Source organism: Canis lupus, chromosome 2 (genome assembly GCF_048164855.1).
Source record: "Canis lupus baileyi chromosome 2, mCanLup2.hap1, whole genome shotgun sequence".
In the NCBI taxonomy this organism is placed as follows: Eukaryota; Metazoa; Chordata; class Mammalia; order Carnivora; family Canidae; genus Canis; species Canis lupus.
Genome location: NC_132839.1, coordinates 43618561 through 43634874, shown reverse-complemented (window position 1 = coordinate 43634874; position 16314 = coordinate 43618561). Strand labels below are relative to the sequence as shown.

Sequence of the window (16314 nt, the reverse complement as noted above, 5' to 3'; positions counted from 1 at the left end):
CCAAAGGCAGATGCTCAACCATTGAGCCATTTGCCCTCAATTTTTTTTTCAAATAAAAAAGTAGTTCTGGGGATGCCCGGGTGGCTCAGTGGTGGAGCATCTGCCTTAAGCTCAGGGGGGTAATCCTGGAGTCCTGGGATCAAGTCCTACCTCGGGCTTCCCACATGGAGCCTGCCGCTCCCTCTGCCTATGTCTCTGCCTGTGCCTCTGCCTCTCTCTCTCTCTCTCTCATGAATAAATAAATAAAATGTTAAAAAAAAATAAAGAAAAGGAAAAGTTTTGCATCAGGTGCCAAAAGAAAACAGAAGACATTCCCAATGGCAGGGTTGGCAGCAGCCTCAGGAAGATAGGAAATACCACCTGACCCACCCACCCCCCCGCCCCCTTAGAAGGCTACAGAAACTTCCTTGCATATGCCGGAACCACCAACTGATTTTCTACGAGTCTTCCTGGAGGGAAGTCACAGCAGCCACGTGTACAGGCAGGTGCCTCGAGAGCCCACACTAGCTGCTTAGAACCTTGATGACTGACAAAATCCAGCTCGAGTTATTATTTTGCCAGCTGTGCAGATTGATAAGCGTTGCCCACCTCCTTGAGTCGGGCCTACTGTTCTGGAGAGCGCTGGATGTACAAGTCAGCAGGCCCTGTAAACCCGTCCTACACCGCGGGCTATGGTACGGAATCATTGGCGAGCTTTCCCCTGGCTCTTCCTCACCCTGGTGGAGGAAAATTATATCCTCAAAGAATCGGACAAATTGATAGCATCCAATTCAGCTCGGAAGGAGCAGCTTTCCCCTGAGATGTTGGCAGCTTCAGGCTGGCGGGTCCCCAGGTGGGAGGGGGCTCTGGGGTCCCCGCCTCGTCTGCCGATCCTGCCTCTGGTTCGGCTCCGGCCTCCTATGGGGGAGGCTGTCGAAATGGCTGCCAGATCCTCCTCCTCCCCCTGCTCCTCTTCCTCCTCCAGCTCCTGCTCCTTATTCTTCCAACTCCTCTCCTCCCCCCCTCCACCTGCTCCTCCTCCCCGTCCCCTCCTCCTTCTCCTCCTCCCCTCCCCTCCTCCTCCTCCTGTTTCTCCTTCTCCCCTCTCCTATTCCTCCTACTCCTCCTGTTCCCCCTCCTCCCCTCTCCTCCTCCTCCTCCTGTTCCTCCTCCTCCCCTCTCCTATTCCTCCTCCTCCTCCTCCTGGTTCCTCCTCCTCCCCTCTTTTTTTCTTCCATGTAAACCTTTTGTTTTAATAAATAAGACATATTCATGGCTTAGGTTTTAAATCACATTTACAGATGAGGAACACTTCTAGGCCCAAACAGGTTAGCGGTGAAGCAACTACTGCTGGGAGGAATGCACGGCCCCCATGCACTTTAAGCCTAAGAGCAAAGACTTCATGTCAGAGAACACCGTACACATCACCTCTAGGCTCAAGAACTGGAAGACTGGAGGAAAAGCAGAGACTTGGTGAAGCTCCTGCGACCACCATCTGATACCCTCACCTTCACACTACAGAAGCCGACGAAAGTTGTGCTACTTTTAGATAAGCTAAGAAGGAGCTTTCCTGATTATATGAAGTGAAACTTTCTCTCTATTGTTAACAATTAGCATAAGGGCATTAGCTACACAGAGAATCCACTGACAAATACAAACTATGAGAACAGGGAAGAGGAAGCCACACAGATACCTCGTTTCTTCAAATGTCAGAAACTTCCACGCCACAGCAGAAGAGCAGTGGATGAACTCTACCTCTCCCAAAGGTTTAGTCCAAAAACTTCCTGTTGGCATTTGCACCAAATAAGGCTCCCCGTACTTATGGCATCATCTGCTGGGCAATGAGGTCCAGCCCCGCCTCTCTCTTTGCTTGTCCTTAGTCCGGAGGCTCAGCCTCTGGCCTCACCGTCTTCTGCTCAGCCCCCCTCCATTAGCCACCAATCAAAATAACCCAGCTGGGTTCCCTGGGGCCCAGGTCCAGCAGGATTCTGCACACTTCCCACCCCTTATATCACTGAGTTTGCTTACCCCTCGGTAAGCCAGATGAGGAAACTGAGGCCAAGAGCATGCTTGGCTAGTTAGTGGCAACAGCAGGCCATGAAGATCTGACCAATCTCAGAATCTGTGCAAAACACTCAGATTATGGGGCACCTGGGTGGCTCAGTGGTTGGGTGTCTGCCTTCAGCTCAGGTCATGAACCTAGGGTCCTGGGATGGAGTCCTGCATCGGGCTCCCCTACAGGGAGCCTGCTTCTCCCTCTGCCTATGTCTCTGCCTCTCTCTGTGTGTCTTATGAATAATAAATAAAATTAAAAAAAAAAAAAGGTCAAACTGGAAAGGAGGTTTGCTTCAACCCCAAAGCACTGGGCTCCTCCGGCACAACTGTCCCATGAAAGCAGCTGGAATAACCACATTTCCCTAACTGCCCCCAGGAGCTCCATCTCTGGAGCCAGTCAAGATCCCAGCGCTTATACCCCGTGCTGCTGGGCCCTTCTCAGGAGAGAAGGAGAGATGCTTGTCAGACCCAGGCCTCGAGGGCACTCCAATGGGATCCAGGGCTGCCAGGACAGCAGCCTCAATCAGGAGCCTCAGTTGGGCTCCTCTGAGAAGCACAACTGGGCCCCCCTTGGGACAGGGCTTGGGGAGGACACCATGGCCTTCAGGGCTTTGGGAGTGGGGGCACCTCACCATGGCTACAGGGCCCAGAGAGGCTTGGGTGCTCCTGGGGGCACCCAGGGAGGCTCCTGCCTGGCTCCCCTGCAGGCTGCCACGGGTTACCTGGCATCAGTTCTGGTCGCATGTGGTCAGGAGAAATGCAATGAATGTGTTTTGCTCCTTCCACACCATGAAATCATTTCCCCTGCTGGTTCTGCTGGCTGAGGCTGTGAGACCCCCTCAGAGAACTCTGTGACAGTAACCCCAGGCCACCCTTGTACCTCCTGGCTCTACTGCCAGCTGGGCCCAGTGGCAGAGCCTCAAGCCCTGAAGGGGAGTTTCTTCTCAGCAGAGAGCCCACAAGAAGAGTCAGGCCTGCGGGGGGGGGGGGGGGGGGGGGGGTGTTCAGAGCCCTGGATGGCACAGAATAACCCTCTGAGTAGAGGGCAGCTATAAACATCTCAACACTTACAGAATAACCCAGCACCCATGCTCCATCCCCCTTTAAAGTCTGCAAGCTGGGTGCAGACCCCACAGGACTTTCAAGGACTCCCAAGAAGAGTCCTGGGGCTGGCAAACCAGCCTCCTGGAAGGGAGCTGAATTCTTCAGCCCTTTTGGGTTTTAATTAGTTCCCCTCCGCCTGGGGCAGGGGGTGTTGAACAGGAAACAGTGCAGGGTAGGGGGTGAGGGAATCCCTCATTAGAAAACCTCCTGCAGCTTCACTCTTACACCCAAAATGTTTGGGTTTGTTTTCTGGAAATCTGGTTGGGAATGAAAAAGGAAATACTTGAGGCAGAAGGAAGGCACATCCAAGGCCAGCTGGGAAGGGGACCCCTGCTCTTCTGGAGGAGAAAGACCTCTCCCCAACTTGGCAGGAAGATAGACTCCCTCCCCAGCCTAGGAAGTGCCTGTATACACACACACACACACACACACACACACACAAAAGACCCTGAGAAGAAGGAAGCCTCCCACCCCACCCCCAACCACAAGGGCACACTTGGGCAGTGCCCAGGGGATTCCAGGAAGTAAACAAGTCTGGGGTGTTTTACGCACGCGCTCTGGAGCTGAGCTGGGTCGCCACACTCCCTTCGCTGGTGATGGAAGGCAGGCTCTGGGCAGGGGCTTCCAGATGTGAAATGCTAACAGGCTTTAATGGCTCAAACTGAACAGGAAATATTTTTCCAAAGCCAAAAGAGTGTAATCTTTTCAGTACAATGTAAAATGCTTTTATGAAAAAGGCACACAGTTGAAATGATAATTCATTGCAGACTGTAAAGAAAATGAAATCCCTAAACAAGCCCCAAATTTAAGAATTCACTTTAAGCATCTGTTTGCTGTAGTCACTGGAACAACAACAAAGTGGTACCTCTTAAAGCATACTTCTAGGGAAAATATTTCAATCATTCAGGATCTATGCACCAAAGCCCTAGTTCCCAGGGAGGCACGCATGGTGTCCCACTGAGCCCCTGCCTGTCACCCACTACCTATCAGCCACAGCCAGTGGGTCAGCCACTACTGCTTAGTCCGATAAAGCCTAATACTCTAGGGGCTTCACAGCACTTTTTGGTCTTCCCTATATAAACAGCAAAGCCAATTAATGAAGAACTTGAGAGAGGTCAATGCTCTGCACTTAACCATTTAATTCAGTATCACTTGCAGAATATTCTCTCCAAATACTACCTCACCGCAAAGATGTGTAAAGTTCTTTCATTTTAGCAAAGTGAGATTTTTCTCATATGGCACTATTATTGTAAAAAAACATTAATAAAGATATTTTAGGGACACCTGAGTGGCTCAGCGGTTGAGCATCTGCCTTTGGATCAGGCTCAGGTCATGATCCCAAGGTCCTAGGATCAAGTCCTGCATCAGGCTCCCAGTGGGGAGCCTCTTCTCCCTCTGCCTCTCTCTCTCTCTCTCTCTCTCTTTCTCTCTCTCTCTCTCTCTCTCTCCCTGAGCCTCTCATGAATAAATAAATGAAACCTTTAAAATATATCTTTTCTTAACTTTAACTAGCCCTGCTTTTGAGAATTCTGACCTCATGAAAGCCTCTATCTATCCATCAGTTAACAACATGGCATTATGTCACTGGAAAAGCGGACTGTAATCACTTGATTCTTTTGTAGTCATGTGGGTTGACATTCTTGAGTTAGAGTTAAAAACAACTCTTGCTCATAATACATGAAAAAAAAAACTTCAAGCACACAAGATTATAAGCTAATATTCTACTTTTATTTTTCAAGGATGGTTAAGAGTGGATATTCCTAATACAGGAAAAAAGATTTTTTTGTTTTTTGCTTTTCTTTATTTTTCACACTAGTGGTCTGCTTTTTCCTCACGAATCAATTTTCTTCTGAAAGGAACATAAAAGAAAGAATCCATATTATAGAGGAAAATGGCCAGAGGGGATTACATGACTAATTCTGGACTTAGCATGAAACATGGAGACTAGTTTGTAACCAGAGAGAGGAGAGCACCAAGGAGATACCAAGGCAGGGAGCAGAAGTCTCTGGGGAGAGCTGAACCCTGGTGTTCTGCATACCCAAGGCTGTGAGGGCAAGACCAAAAGGGAGAAGATTCCCCAATGCCACCTCAGTTGCTCAGAATTTGAGACCAGGAATCCATCACGTTCCCCAATTTCAAGTGAAGCATGTGTTTGACTGCACAGTGCAGTCCCAGAGCTGTGTGTACTCAAGCTCTATGCTTTCAAACTCCATATTTGCAAATGCAAACTTCATCTGGGGCCTCTAAAGCTTTCACCACAGGAAGCCTTAAAACTGAGAACTACTTTTAACTTAAAGGATGATTATGTTTAACTTAAAAAAAGAGGGCTGTTGCATTAACAGGTATCCCCGCCTTCCAATAATGCACATGACACTGCTTCACTTTTATGAAAGAACTACCTGTTTTCTACTAACTGAAGAAATCCAAAAAGGCCTTTTGCTCTGATGATAAAAGGCGAAAAGCAAAAACAGTGTTCAGCATAGGTTCCAGAGCGACCCCATGTAGACATACTGCACACCTGAGCACTGAAAGTGGTTCTGACAAGCTCCTGCCCCAGGAAATACATCGAGCACCAAGCTCCCAGAACTCTGGACAATGTCTGTGAGCATCTGCCTTTTATCACCATTTATTTTATGTATCCCTTAGCAAGATGGATGCCAAGGTATCAGAGAAGTCTAAGACACATTAGTTGTATATCTAGGCATGCTCAAAAACTTTTCCATATAAGTTCATGGTAACTAATTCTTCTCTTATACCATTCTAGCTTACGATAGGTTTCATGGGAACACTCTACTTCCAGAGAGTGGGGGAAACTCGTAGTGGGAAATATCCACAGTTGCATAAAACACGGCCTGGCATTTACTTACTATCAAAGAATCCAAGTCTGTGCAGCCAGCACTATGACTCTCTCCTGCCACTCCAGTATTTTCCTAAGCACATCCTGTGGTAAACTAACTCCATAAGATAAGCTGTAAATCGGGCTTCCAGGGCCAGCAGGCTTTAAAAAGAAGGTCTGTCGTGGCACTTAGGAGTCCCTAGGGGTCTCAGTCATTTAAAGTATCTGACTCTTGATTTAAGCTTAGGTCATCATCTCAGGATCATAAGATCAAGCCCCACGTCCAGCTCTACACTCAACAGGGAGTCTGCTTGAGATTCCCTCTCTTTCCTTTTCCCTCTGCCCCACCCTACTGCTCTCTCTCTCTCAAATGAATAAAATAAGTAAAATCTTAAAAAAAAAAAAAAAAAAAACAGGGCAGCCCCGGTGGCTCAGTGGTTTAGCGCCGCCTTCAGCCTGGGACATGATTCTGGAGACCCAGAATCGAGTCCCATGCCGGGCTCCCTGCATGGAGCCTGCTTTCTCCCTCTGCCTGTGTCTCTGCCTCTCTCTCTCTCTCTCATGAATAAATCAATAAAATAAAAAAAATAAAAAAATAAAAAAACAGGTCTGCTGTGGCACTCAAAACTCACTGCTGGGAGTTCCACATGCCTGTCTGCAGTAGAACATTTAGAAATCCTCAAGCAGTGGAATTTGCTTAATCCGGCATTTATTTCCCAAATTGATGTAACCAGAGACCCCTTTGTCCCAGAACACCAACCAACAGATGACAAGCACACCTTAAAGAGAAGCATTTTCAAGTACCGTCAGGGCAGGAGCAAGCATCATTCTCAGACAGGCAGGAAAGGTACAAACGCTCACAGCCCAAAGGCCCCACCCAGCAAGGGGGCCACTGTGTTAGCAGAGCAACTGTCTCCAGAAAGGAGTAGAAAACAGAAGGTGAAGCGAACACACACTTGGATATTTTTGTTGGTTTTGAAGAGCATCTGATTGCCAAAATATTCTTAGCAAAGAATTGTACAAAAAAAAAAAAAGTTGGAAGACACAAATGTGGAATATGTTAGAATTTTTTCGAGCAGATGAGCAAACTTGCAGGGAATGGAGGCATGCTGGGGAAAGGTCTGCAGGTGGTGGCGGGAAGGTTTCATCCCCAGTAATTGACAGGGAGCCTGTCACTCTGTTATCACATATTTAGTATTGGCCCACTTGCAGCTTGTCATTGCCTTGGCTGAGAATAAACCACTTGTCCCAAATCTAAGGTGGTAAAATATGCAGATGACTTTGTGTGCCTCCCACACAAAGGTTTATGTAATCCTAATTGCTTCTAATATGAAGGTCTCATAATCCAAGCTTTGGTGCATCTTACGTTTAGGCAAATGATACAAAGATAAAACTATTTTTCTCCCTGAATCATTCCAAAGGACATGAGGTGGGAATGAAACATACTGTTGCTTTTGCATACAACGAGGTGTCACATCGAGGGACAAATGTGAAGCCTTGTTTGGGGCAGGTGGAATTAAACAGATTCTCACATACATACTTCCTTATGAACAGTAACAAAGAGGGGTCCCCACTCTGACAACCACAGGAGCCTCAGGCTTTCCTCACCCCAACCCCGAGCCGCTCCATGCCATGTGGTCATCACCACGGTACCATATTTTTCTAACCTTTACTGAGAAGGACAAGGCTTTGGCACACGCTCAGGAGAACACAGAAAGCCTGACTCTGTGTATCCCGAATGTAATTGACCAAGAACTTGTAAAAATACTGAGCCCCGTGTCAGTAACACCACCATTAACACATGGTGGCCTTGGAGCTGATGGGAAAACGCTGTGGAGAGCCACTGTCCAGAGCGGAACCAAAGCCCTAAACCACACAGGATGCAGTGAAGAGGAAGAAAAATAATTCTTCTTCAATGTGTAATGGTTTTACCCAGTATTTACAGAATAACATTTCTCAGAACTTACCCCAAAATTGTGGCTGTTAATGGACTTCACAAACTTTCATCCAGAAATCACAGCCCTATATGTTCATCTAATACACTGCAAACAATAATACCTCTGAAGAGGAGGGAAAAAATTGGCTTCTATTTGGCATGCCCAGCCCTGTGCCAAGCAAGAAAGGAAGATGAAAATAGACCAGTCCTCAGTCTCCACAACCCAGTTCTAGATTAAGTTGTGCACACCACAGGGTACTTCGACTCATCACCCAGACCACCATGCACGGAGAATGAATGGATGGAAAAGAATGGGTTTATAAAGCTAAAAAATTATTTACTTAGGAAGATGACAGTTATTCCTGAGTGACTAGAAATGTGTCGAGGTAGCTATATTTCTATAAGGACGGGACCTTTTGGTGTAAAACTAAAAAGTAGATGAAGTAGTACATGCCAAATGTGAATATTTGCATCAAAGTTAGTACTAGATCAGTTTTAAACTGAAAAAATTAGGGACACCGGGATGGCTTAGCGGCTGAACACCTGCTTTCGGACCAGGGCATGATCCCAGAGTCCCAGGATCAAGTCCCGCATCAAGCTCCCTGCATGGAGCCTGCTTCTCCCTCTGTGGGTGGCTCTGCCTCTCTCTCTGTGTCTCTCACGAATAAATAAAATATTTTTTAAAAAAGTGATGTTCTGCCTTCTATGGATAAAGTTTCTAAAGTACTAGCAGAGTTGGGCACCTGGCTGGCTCAGTTGAAAGAGCATGCAACTCTTGATCTTGGGGTCATGAGTTTGATCCCCACGCTGGGAATAGAGATTACTTAAAACAATAAAAAATGAATTTAAAAAAAGTATTAGCTGGGAGAATAAGTATTATCTTAATGATAAGTTCTCACATTAAAACACACCCTTTTATTTTTTTATTTATTTTTTTTAAAGATTTTATTTATTTATTCATAGAGATGCAGAGAGAGAAAGGCAGAGACACAGGCAGAGGGAGAAGCAGGCTCCATGCAGAGAGCCTGACGTGGGACTCAATCCAGGGTCTCCAGGATCACGCCCTGGGCTGCAGGCAGCACTAAACAGCTGCGCCACTGGGGCTGCCCAAAAATACACCCTTTTACACCTTACATTCACAGAGTATTTTCCAGTTACAAGGGCTTTCACACAAGTCCTTGTTTATTTGAAACTTAACATCAACCCTTTGAAGTCAATAAAGCACACAAAGCACTACCCGTATTTTTCAGATGTGGCAACAGAAGTTCAAAAACAGAAAGTCAGTAGTAGAGCTGGACTCAAACTCAGATCTTAAGATTTCCAGCACAGCCTCTACCAGTGCACCTGCTTACTCCTGTATACCATGCCAAGGGCCACACATTCATCTACCAGCACCAAAGGGGAGCAAGTACTCAGCATAGCACCGCATGAAATACCTTTTTAAGACTGAATAATATTACATTATATAGTGCGTATGTCTGTATGTGTGTGTGTGTGTAAAAATGCCATTTTGTTTATCCATCCACCCGTTGTTGGACACTTGGGCTGCTTTCACCTTTGAGCTATTCCAAAGAATACTGGAATGAACATAGATTTAACATATTTCTTTCAGTTCCTGCTTTCCCTTCTTTTGGATGTATATACCCAAAACTAGAATTGCTAGATCATAAGGTAATTCTATGTATAATTTTTTTTATTTTTTTAAGATTTTATTTATTTATTCATAGAAGACACAGAGAGAGAGAGAGAAACAGAGACATAGGCAGAGGGAGAAGCAGGCTCCATGCAGAGAACCTGATGTGGGACTCAATCCCAGGACTCCGGGATCACTTCCTGAGCCAAAGGCAGATGCTCGACCACTGAGCCACCCAGGCGTCCCTATGTTTAATTTTTTTAAAGAACAACTGTATTGTTTTCCACAATGGCTGCACCATTTTACATTCCTACCAAAAGGGCCTAGATTTCCCCACATTCTTACCAATACTCATTCTTTTCTGACTGTTGTGGGTGTTTTTGTTTTGTTTTGTTTGATAATAGCCATTCTAATGGGTGTGAAGTGGTATTTCTTTTTTTTTTAAGATTTTATTTATTTATTTGACAGAGAGCAAGTGAGCGCGAGAGCATGAGCAGGGGAGAGGGGCAGAGGAAGAAACAGACTCCCTGACTCGGGACTTGATCCCAGGACTCTGAGCCGGACGCTTAATCAACTGAGCCACCCAAGCACTCCCATTATGGTTTAAATTTGCCTTTCCCTAATGATGAATGATATTAAGCATCTTTTCATGTGCTTGCTGGCCATCTGTATGTCTTCTCTGGAGAAAGATCTATTCAAGTCTTTTGAAAATTATAGTTGTAATTTTTAAAATGTACTTCAAAAACCGTGAGAAGTAGAAAGACATGAATTCACAAAGGGTTAAATCGCCAGGCTGCTGTGGCCTAAGCAGGCTACCTGCAGAGGAGCATTCATATGACCTGCATCACAGGACAATGATGCCCACCTCTGCCCACTGTCCAGCTGAGCCACACTCCAAACAAAGATAGCAATAGCTGGGAGGTGGCCAAAGTCAGGAGGACAGAATAATTGTGCACTGTCATCTGGAAAGCCACTTTAATGTTTGGAGGGGAATAAAAAACTTTCTACCAACTTTTAAAAATAACAATATAGTAATGCGGGATCCCTGGGTGGCGCAGCGGTTTGGCGCCTGCCTTTGACCCAGGGCGCGATCCTGGAGACCCGGTATCGAATCCCACGTCGGGCTCCCGGTGCATGGAGCCTGCTTCTCCCTCTGCCTATGTCTCTGCCTCTCTCTCTCTCTCTCTCTCTCTATGTGACTATCATAAATAAATAAAAATTTAAAAAAATAATAATAATATAGTAATGCCCTGCAGCCTCTATGACACCTGCTCCCAGCATCCCTACCCAAGGGTGATATCAGCTTAGACCAAGGTCTTCCTAGTACCCTAGTACCCCAGGGTCCTAAGAAGAGTTCTAATCAGACCCAGGCCATATTCAATACCAACCCCACAGCAAAGTTCTACAGATTTTTCTGTTCTACAGCTGGGTTAAAATGTGGAACAAGAAACATCATAGCCATCATTTAAGGGTTCCAGGCAATACACTGGCAAAAAAGCAGACACACTCTCTGCACTTATAGAACTTACAGACTGGTCAGAGAGACACAAAAGCAGTTAGATACCCCCATGGTACAGCGGAGAAGGAAGGGGGAGACAAGAGACATGATGACCAGGGAAATTGGATCTAAGGAGGTAACCTGGAAGCACAGGACTGAATAAAATGTTAGCCCTGTGCAGACCAGGGGCAAGGGCCCCCCAGACTGAAGGAACAGCTCGTGTGGGAAAAAGAAAGGAGCCGCGGGATTCCAAGAGCTAAAGATCAGCCAGTGTGCCTTCAGTACAGCTGGCCAAGGGAAGAAGGGCAGGAATCACAGGAAGCAGGCAGGCAGAGGCCAAAGTGACAGGACCCTGGCCTTCATCCTGACTTCAGGTCTCAAGGAAAATGCAATAGGAGGCTGCTGAAAGGTCCCAACAGGGCATGACAACTGGAGTGTCTGTTTACTGCTTCTTCCAGAATACAAAGTGATGGGAAACCAAACCAGAGGTGATGCAGGGTAAGGCAGCCAATGAAAATGGCTTGGATCAGTGATGGCAGAGGAGACGACAAGGAAGAGATGGCAGGCATAAGCCAGATGTGCAGTGGCTATGGCAAAACTACTACTTGGATGTGTGGGATGAAGGGCCAAGGTGGCTTTCGGTTTTAACCCTTCCCCTCCACATAAGTCTGTGAAATTCTACTAGGAACTTCCAACTTGTAATAGATTTATTTTATTATTTTTAAAAGATTTTTAATTTATTTATTCATGACAGACACAGAGAGAGGGGCAGAGATACAGGCAGAAGGAGAAGCAGGATCCCTGTGGGGAGCCCAATGCAGGACTCGATCCCAGGACCCCGGGACCACACCCTGAGCCAAAGGCAGATGCTCAACCACTGAGCCACCCAGGCGTCCCAGGATATTGCATTTTAACTTAGAATTGTCTCAGCTGCATTTGGCCTGTGAGGACCAGACAGGACTGAGTGGGGAAGAGAAAGGATGGGAGGCAACCATCCCCTCTGGGTAGCCAAAGAATAACAGCGCAGAGTCTGCCACGTGCCCAGAGCTGGCCAGAAAGGGAAGTCAGTAGAGATTGCCACTGGACTTCGATGAATGAATCTCCAGTGGTTTTGTCCCAAGAATAGCGCCACGCCCTCAAGGGCTGTCTACAGCGCCCCCCTCAGCTCCAGGGAGGTCCCAGCCCCCATCTGGGAGCCCAGACAGATTTAGGCTTCTGGGTACCACTCTCGGGGGCCTATGGAGGCCCCAGGTCTTCTCGGCAGCCAGGAGCCGAGGCTTAACCAGACCATCAACACGGTTCACAACAGCGAGGTCAAGGGCGTTCGGGAGAGCTGCTCAGGCTAGAAGGGCTGCAGTTCGTGCTCCTGATGCCCGCTGGGCTGCTGTGGGGGTCAGAGTCAGGAGCGGGGTACTTTAGTTTCATAGCCCTGGCAAGACAGCCTTTTCACAAAATGGATTGCTCTCTGAGTATCAATTTGCCTCCAGACTTTCTGAGTCTGCTCAACTGGAATTTTGTATCCACAATAGAATAGTTGAGTCTGATTTAGTTTGTGCTGATCCTGTTGTGACTGTTTATTTCATCATATGTTCAGAGATTTTTGAAATCAAGTCTGAATGACCCCAAAGCTGGTGCTCTTCCCTCAGGTTCAAACTTCATGGCTTATGTGGCTCAATATTAGGGAGTTCTCACAGGGCAGCATCCTTTTGTGGTTGCTTCATCTGTCTTTTCAGACTGGCTCAGCTTGTAATACCTTAAGGAAAATACTTAATATTTTAGAATAACATCCATCTTATTCTTTCTGTTTGCAGGTTCATCAGGGTCAGTACAAACTAAAGCATACCCACAAAGACTATAGATATTGAAATTATCCAGCCCAGAGGATAAGGATAGTCAATATGTCTAAAGAAATTTAAATAGAAAAGTTAAAGAGCTAAAATTATTGTTTGACCAATAAGATTCTAAGGGAAAATAAAGTAGAATTTCTAAAAATTAATGTCTTAAATAGCTGATGAACTGGAAAATATATCTAAAGAAATTACCCAGAATAATAAGGTCCAGTAACAATCTTCACTGAAGTTCTAGAAGGAGAAAATAGGATGAAGAAGAGTAAAGATTTGAAGAAATGATTGAAATTTTTCCATAATGGATGAAAGATACCTGTCTTCAGATATTAGAATCCCAACCAATCCCCAAAGCAGGAAAAAAGGAAAAAAAAAAAAAAAAAAAAAAACCTTAAGACACACTGGTCAGTTGCAAAAAACACAAAAATACGACTATAAAAGCAGCCAGAAGACAAAGACAGATCCTCCAAAGGAATGCTACGTAGACAGACAGCAGCCTTCTCCACTGCAACTATGGCAGCCAGACAACAATGGAAGAAACATTTTTAAAAGACAAGAGGGCAGCCTGGGGTGGCTCAGCAGTTTAGCACCGCCTTCAGTCCAGGGCATGATCCCGGGGATCCGGGATCAAGTCCCATTTCAGTCTCCCTGCATGGAGCCTACTTCTCCCTCTGCCTGTATCTCTGCCTCTCTCTCTCTCTCTCTCTCTCTCTCTCATTCATAAATAAACAAAATCTTTAAAAAAAATAATAAAGGACAGAAGGAAAATAACTTCTATCCTCCACTGAGCAAAAGTAACTTCCAAGAACATGGGCAAATAAAGAAATGTTTAGAAAAACAAAGCCTGAGGGAGCTTGCTATCAGAAAATCCTCACTCAAGTTATTTCTAAAGGAAATTATTATTATTCTTATGAATTATTATTATTATGAATTATTATTATTATTTCTAAAGGAAAATAACTTCTAGAAGAAGTTAATTAAGAAGGAATGAGGACAGGGAGCCTGGTGGCTCAGTGGTTGAGCATCTGCCTTTGGCTCAGGTCGTGATCTCAGGGTCCTGGGATCGAGTCCCATATTGGGCTCCCCACAGGGAGCTCCTTTTCCCTCTCCCTGTGTCTCTGCCTCTCTCTCTCTGTGTCTCTCATGAATAAACACATAAAATCTTTTTTAAAAGGAGAAGAAGGAGGAGAAAGAAGAGGAGGAGGAATGAGAACAGGAGAGGCTGGGTGGCTCAGTTGGTTAAGCGTCTCCCTCTGGCTCAGGTCATGATTTCGGGGTCCTGGGATCTAGCCCCATGTTTACCTTCCTGCTTAGTGGGGCGCCTGCTTTTCTCTCCCTCTGCCCCTCCCCCCCACTTGTGTGTGTGTGTGTGTGTGTGTGTGTGTGTGTGCTCTCTCTCTCTCTCTCAAATAAATAAGAGCTATTTAAAAAAAAGGATTGGGAACAAAAATAATAATAATATACACGCAGATAAAAATCCAAGCCAGGGGCAGCCCCGGTGGCGCAGCGGTTTAGCGCCACCTGCAGCCCAGGGCGTGATCCTGGGGACCCTGGATCGAGTCCCACATCCGGCTCTCTGTATGATGCCTGCTTCACCCTCTGCCTGTGTCTCTGCCTCTCTCTCTCTCTCTGACTCTATGAATAAATAAATAAAATCTTAAAAAAAAAAATCCAAGCCAGTGCTGACCATATGAAACAAAATGTCTAACTGGAGGAAATTAAAAATCATAATAGAACAAAGGTGCTACATAACAATAGGACATAAACTGGGAAGGGGAAAATTGGAAGGGAAGCACTATAAGGCCTTTAGATGATTCTAGAGAAGGTTTAAAATTCATTCATTTCAGAATTAGAGTTAACATGCATATTATAATTACTAAATTAGCCCCCAAAAGAATAGAAACAGGGGTATCATATTTCAAAATAGGAAAGAGAAAAAAATAGAGTTAGGGCAAGTGTTGGGGCGAAGATCTCAATATAAAAGTAATGAAACAAGATGATTTGCTGATATCCATGTTTAGTTATTATGATTAAAAACAGATATTCATCAAGTAACTAGACTCTGCTTTAGCAGAAAGACATATTCTGTTTCATTACCCCCAAATATTTCTCAAATATTTTGTTTCTTCGCCCCAAATATTTCTTAATATTTTAATGTTTCTAGTCATGTAGTATGAAAAAACACAAAGCAATATCTTTCTTTCTACATACCTTAAAAAATTCATGATTGAACATATTTAGTTTTTGAATTCATTTCATTTCTCATTAGTATGAAAAAACAAAACGCAATACCTTTCCTTCTATATAGTTTTAAAACCTTTTTCCAAGATTTTTTTTTTTTTTATCCATTTGAAAGAGACAGAGACAAAGAGAGCACGAGCAGGAGGAGAGGCAAAGGGAGAAGCAGACTCCCAGCTGAGCTGGGAACCCAATATGAGGCTCAATCCCAGGACCTAGAGATCATGACCTGAGCCAAAGGCAGATGCTTAACCATCTGAGCCACCCAGGTGCCACCCAAGATGTCCTAAGAGCCCAAATGTAGGCAATACACCTGCCTTACGGAAATCACTTGTTGGAAGACAGAAAGGTCAAAATGAACAGTGAATAACTCACTGTTTGGGCATTTTACTCCTCTACCTGCATACACACAGTCTGCAAAAATAATCCACGAAGTAGCAATCTAAGAGAAGAGATTTGGACAAGGGCAGCACTGCCAGAGGAAGCTTCATGCAATGGGGAAGTCTCCACAATATCAACTTCTCAAGCTCTTACCACTGAATGAAATATTCAGAGACTCCGATTAGGGTTAGTTTCAGCAAAATGCAATGAAGAAATGAACACAGCTTTCTCTCTCTCTTAATTGGATTCAAGAGTAGTGGTTAGCAACTTGGTTTCCAAGAAAAACACATTTATCTTAATTTCTGCAAGTGAAGGAAACCAAGCAGTCTAGAAGAGCTTTTGGGCCTCGGGAGCCCCAAGCACATGCAGCGATGGGAGCTCCCCCTCAACCCTTCCCTGAACCCCCCAGCCCTCACCTCAGCTGGGTCCCAGTGGTCCTGTGGCTGCCCTACTTTGAAAGAGCAAATAAGCACATGGAAAGGTTTCTATGCCTGGACAGACAATAGGGCCTGGGTTAAGCAGGAAATAAGGCAGCCGAGGCATGGGGAATGCAAAGGGTTTGATGTGATAGAGCTCCCCATGGGCCAGAGTGAGGTGGGGATGATGGCATGCCTGGACATCAACAGACAGTGGCCTTACACACTCTGTGTGCACCACTCTCACCCACCCTTCCCCACCCAAGCTTGCTGATCATGGGCCTTGGAAAAGAAACCCCACGAGAGGATGGGTGCATTAAAGGCATGAAATTTCCAAACCACAGCTGTTACATCCTAATGAGCCTTATTCAAAGGCCCCAGTCCTCAGATGCCA

The 16314-nt window shown here is 45.5% G+C and overlaps 1 protein-coding gene across 1 annotated transcript in view; it reads right to left on the bottom strand.

Annotated features, from left to right (window-relative positions):
• LOC140616737 (protein FAM169B-like) overlaps nucleotides 1–16314 on the bottom strand; it is an 87732-nt gene that overhangs the window by 66794 nt on the left and 4624 nt on the right. The gene's annotated exons all lie outside the window — the stretch shown is intronic.